Source organism: Marmota marmota, unplaced genomic scaffold (assembly GCF_001458135.2).
Source record: "Marmota marmota marmota unplaced genomic scaffold, marMar, whole genome shotgun sequence".
NCBI classification, from domain to species: Eukaryota; Metazoa; Chordata; class Mammalia; order Rodentia; family Sciuridae; genus Marmota; species Marmota marmota.
In genome coordinates this window covers 11,959,719-11,965,516 of record NW_026000240.1, presented here as the reverse complement: position 1 = coordinate 11,965,516, position 5,798 = coordinate 11,959,719, and positions in this window count along the sequence as shown.

Below are 5,798 nucleotides of genomic sequence, written 5' to 3'. Positions count from 1 at the left end.
GCACATTTTGTGTCATGGTCTTTAGAGGTACTTACTAAACCTCTACCAGACCTTTTACTTGGAAATTCGTTCAAGCTGCTTTGAAAATTTCTTTCTGGTGAAAATTAATTAATATTGATTTTATTAGACACTTGCAATTGGATTTTTATGCCATTTACATCTTAGAATAAATAATAAAGAATATTTTAAAATCTGAAGAATATTTTAAAATCTGAAGTCAGAATAGTATTTGGGCTCAAGCAAATTGTCACTTAAGCTGACGCTTTCCTCTGTTCAGTTTTATGTCATTCATAAAGTTGTAAATAGATTGTATGATTAGGTAAAGGATCTCATGCAGGACAGTTTATGAGAAGAAATTGTGTTTGGAAGCAGAAAGCAGGGCGCACTCCACATAGTGAGCACTGAACAAATGCTACTGCCAGTTCCATCTCCAGAGATCCGCAAAGGGGCTGGCACTGGTCTACCCTGTGCAATCTGGTCTTGTCTGGCTTTACAGATGGAGCAACAGACCACCACTGAGAAGTGGACAGAGGGAATCATTAATGATCACCAGGCTGAGAAAACACTGTTTTCATAATGATAACTATTTATGTGTGGAAATGCACCTGTGTAAGTGAAGCAATTTCACTCAATAAATAATTTGGCATTTGCATTAGGAGATTCACTACAGATTTTTAGGGCGGTTAAATAAACGACGAACACATTTTACAGATGGCAAGATAAGAAGGAATATAATGTATCTATGTGTGTTTTATTTCCTAGACTCTGAAGATCATACTTAGGGGGAAATGGTGCTAAGTTTAAGTTTTTCATTCTAGGTTGTTCAGTCTAGTCTAAAGATAGACTGAAGCTTATGTGTAGGGAACCCCTCCTGTACTGTGGGTCTTTGAAGCTGACTAGGAGGCAATCTAGAACCTTCCATGCCAGAAACAATCAAATAAAACTTCTATTTATGCACAGTAGAGCCAAAGCTGGCTTTTTGAGAATTCATTGCCCTTCAATTCTATATGTTTATTCAACAAGTGTAATTTTTCACTTGTTCTCAGTGGCTTGAAGACAAATATAAAGATGCCTAGTAATTGTGCTCTCTGATCTACGGGTGCCTGGCTTAACTCAGAAATATGATGTAGGGGTATATGAGTTAGTTACTGGTAGCATAAAAACAAGTTTGCACAATAATTGAGAAAAAAAACCTTTCATGACTCTAATCTCTCCACCTCCATCTGTGTGTGTGCGTGTGGGTGTGGGTGTGGGTGTGTGTGTGTCTGTGTGTGTTTTCCTGGGCTGGGTGGAGGGCCTCACACTCATTTGGCAGGTGCGCCAGCACTGGGCTACACCTCAGCCCTCCACCTCTGTGTCTCTGTGTCTGGACAATAATATCAAGATGTTTCTGGGCTGCAACAAAATTCAAGAACCTGACACGTGTATAAGTTCTTCACTGTCTCAGTAGGTATTTCTTTCAGATCATCACTTTCCAAGAGGACCAATCTGGGGGTGGGGGGTGCGGAGTGGTGCGGAGTGGTGCGGTAAATGTTTTGATTTTTTTTTTCTTGAAGCACCTCACTTTCAAAAATTCAGAGAACTCACTCAATATTTAAGAAGTGCTTCTCCTTTAATCAAAAACATAGGAGCTGAAAGAACACTTGTTTTAAGGGAAATTTCATTACATGTTTGTGATGACCTAATTCTATGTTTACACACATGTCACTCTGTAAAGACGCAAAGGAACACTTGGAGTCTTGAGAACAGGAAGTTCTATTTTGCCAAGTATGAGTGAGTGTAGGTGCCAAGAGGTTCATATTCACTTAAAATTAAATGACCACTCATATTTGAGAAAACCTGGCAAAAACCGGGCAGCATATCATCACTGGAAACCCAAAGCATTTTAGAAAGGATGGATTTCCTAACAAACTAATAAAAAAGATGAAAGAGTAAATGCTTACAGAGACTGGTCTTTCTGGTGAAGGACAGCCCAGTCATACTGAATCTCTGGAAATAAATGGCAAATTGGGAAAAATTATTTTTAAATGTAATAGTTCATCAAAATTACACAATAATAACTATGACAGCTTACGCAAGTGCTTTCAGAGTGCCAGATACTTCAGTAGAGCTCTGTAAACCTCATGTAACTGAATCCTCTCAATGGCACTAGGAGGTAGATACCATTGTTACGTTCTCTTCAATGGTGAGAAAATGGAGAGAAAGAGATGGTGGGTAATGTCTCCCCAACTATGCAGCTAGGAGAGTGGGTCTGGGACTTGAACTTGAGATCTCCCATCAGAGCCAGGCTCTCATTCAGTTTGATGATGTACTCCCACTAAAATACAGATGTTTACTTCTTAAGGCAAAAGTATGAATCATAATGATCAGTTTAACCTCTCTCTGGTGAAAACTCTTTTTGGTGTTCCTCCAATTCCATGCGGAATGTTAAGTAGACAAAGCAAATTATGAAAATTTCCTTGATTCTAATTTATTATCTTTGTGCCTGTGATTCATAACCTTTTCTGAGTCCCAGACTTCTTTAACAATTAAACAAAGTTTAAACATGTTATTTCCACTAAAATAGCACGTACACATAAGCCATGACTTGGTGTTCCAGGAGATTCCGATTCCAGGTAACTCAGACGGCTACATCTTCCCTTCGTCTTCTCCTCCTGTGCTTTGCTTTCGTAGAAAGTTTAGTTATTGCTAGTTTTCACGATGAAGGATCCCTCTTCCCCAGTTACATTAGAAATTCTACTATATCAATGTCTGAGTCCCATTAACTCAGAGCCCAAACTCTAGATGGAGTTAAAAATGTGATCTGAAGAAGTTTAAATTTACCTTGTCTTCTATCTGTGGGTTTTGGATTCATCCAGCATTTCCTAGGTTATGGTACCAAAGACCAGAAATAACAAGCTCTCAACCTGACCAGACATGAGTTGTCTTCTTCTCCTCGAATGGAGTTTAGTTCCCAAAGGTAGCATTCGGGGCACAGATTTTTAGCCTGACTTCTATACAGAGAATCATGACCTTTCTAAATTTCTACCACCATGATGGCCCTATGACTCCTTTCTCACATGTTAGGATGAAGGGTGTTCCTCACGATATCCCAGGAGGATTCCTGGTACCATGTGGAATGCTGGCCTTATTCCATAGCCTTTTCTCTTGCTCCTTCTTATTTGGATGATGTCTGACTGTGAATGAATCCATCTTCCCTGGGACGTGGTAATTATGAACAGTAGAATCTTCTCCAATAAGAGCTTAGGATAGGGAGGAGAGCATTACCATTACCCTCTTGTTATATTCTTGTATGTCTATCTCTGCCTCAGTTTCTCACTCCAAAAAATTAGGATGATAATAACGATGGCCCATAGGATTATTAGTAGTGATTAAATGAACTCATGTATTTGAACAACCAGAATGCTGGCTGGCGCCGTGTAAATATTGGCTATTACTACCAGAATTGGTCGTGTTTTTCCTGTGCTGGTTTGAGCTCAGGCCTTCCAAGGGGCTACATGGCTACTTCTTAGTCATTGTAGATAGTAGTCTACAACTTAGGATTGTCGGTTGGAGAGTTAAATTCAAGTGTATCTATCTAATAAGTCCTCCACATCTGCTAGGTGCCAGGCATACTGTAATGCTATAACTCCCCGTAACCTATACTCAGCAAGTACTGCGTGTTAGGAAGAGAAACCGAGGGTTCAATGTGAAGCCTGCGTAAAAATGTACGTTGGGTTGCTGGCGTTTCCAGCTTCCATGGCTGAAGCACAGGTAATTTTCTTCACTGAACTTCTGCTCTTTTAACCTACCTCATTGACCTTCTGTCCTCTGCTGAGGAGGACACATTCCCTGCCTGGCTTCATTTCCTTTGGGCTTTCTATGGCAATGGCCGTGGCCCACTGGCTTGAATTGGTTCCATCATCTCCTAGGTGTGCTGGGCTCTTCTGACCCTGTTCATGATGGCCCTTGGCACCTCCTGTTTGTTCTTTAGGTTGATGTTGAGGATTTCCTTATTGTTTCATGGGGCCAGGTATTGAGGTTAAAAGGTGAATATGCCTCTCTTCCCATCCTTGAGGAACTCATGCTCATGGAGAGACAGACTACAAAGCCAGGTGTCTTACAATGCTTTGGTGAGCCCCAGTTCACAGATTCTATGCACCGGTTCATGCTAAAGCTTTCCCTCCATTTCCCCTTCCTCATCACAGCACGTACCAACCACCACGTGAAGACTCACAGCTGTAGGAGTCATACTCGGATTTTTATGCCTTGAGATTTTTCCCGTGTTGGTAATGAGTTGTAGTGAATCATTTATTTAAACTTCTTGGCCAGTTCCTTTTGACCCCAGATGTGTATTTACTGATGGAGAAAACACATAGTTAGTGAGTGAGTGTGGTCTGATAGTTTTCCTCTAAAAAAAGAAGCAGGCAAGGCCTCACTTACATTGTATTGAAGAGATATTTACCTTGATGCTCTTAAGTGGGTCCAAAGTAGTGCATTCTACACTGTCCCTGTGTGTGTACATACATGTGTACATACACATGTTATAAAGGATGGGATTCATATGGGAACATCTATGTAATCAAAAACAATTTGTTAAATTTTTTAGTTGTAGATGGATACCATACCTTTATTTTATTTATTTATTTTTATCTGTTGCTCAGAATTGATCCCAGGGCCTTACACATGCTAGATGAGTGCTCTATTACTGAGCTACAGCCCCAGCCCAAAAAGTAGTCTTTAAGATGAAGGAAAACAGATGGCTCACCACTAATTTGGACCCCGTTTATTACCATTATGTTCATTACCATTTTTAAAATTTTTTTGGACTAAGCATCATCAGTTATCTATAGTGCTTTCATATAAAGTAATTTCTTGTCTTATGCATTTTAAAATCAATCTAGCCTCAGTCCATATTTACTATATGGTAGCTCATCTTGTTCTAGAATAACTGTTATTTCCTCATAGTCACTGTGCTTGAAACTCTTATTTTCTCAAGGAGAGCTGGGGTGTCTGACTGTGATCTTGGGACCACAGATGAGGTCCGTCTGCATTTGGATAGCACAGTGGGACAGGTGTGGTCTGGATAGCACAGTGGGACAGGTGTGGCTTGAATAGCACAGTGGGACAGGTGTGGTCTGGATAGCACAGTGGGACGGGTGTGGCTTGGGTGGCACAGTGGGACGGGTGTGGCTTGGGTGGCACAGTGGGACGGGTGTGGCTTGGGTGGCACAGTGGGACGGGTGTGGTTCCTACAGGATGCTTTAGCATCACTTCTTTCCTCCCGCTGCTCTGCTGCTGTTGGGGATGGTTTTGTTGTCTTTGGCCTGGTCCCTCTGAAGAGTGTCATTGTTCCCCAGGATTCTGTCCGTGGTCCTCTGCTAACTGTCTTGGTCTCCCACATCCTCCCTTGTTCATCACATGTTCACTCTGTGACATTTAAGTGACAATCACAGCCAGCAAATCCTCACTTGCGTCTCTGCCCTGGACCTTTGGGACTTGTGAAGACATGGCCGTGGCAGTGCCTCCCTGCTCTCCACAGAATCTCTTCATTTACTCTTCCTCATCCCCCTCATGATGCAAAATCATCCCTCTGGAGAGAAACCGAAGTCTCCCCAGCTGCTGTCTTTCACCATCTGCTCCAAGTCCCTTGTTGAGCCCCCAAGACCTCCTCTGCTACCTCCTCCCCCACCCGAGCCTTCACCAAAGGCGCTGTCATTTCTCCACATGTACAGTTGGAAGACCCCTCAACTCTCCACCACCTGTGGCCTTCTACAGTCCACTGCCCCATCCACATCAGAGCTCACTCTCAAAAACCC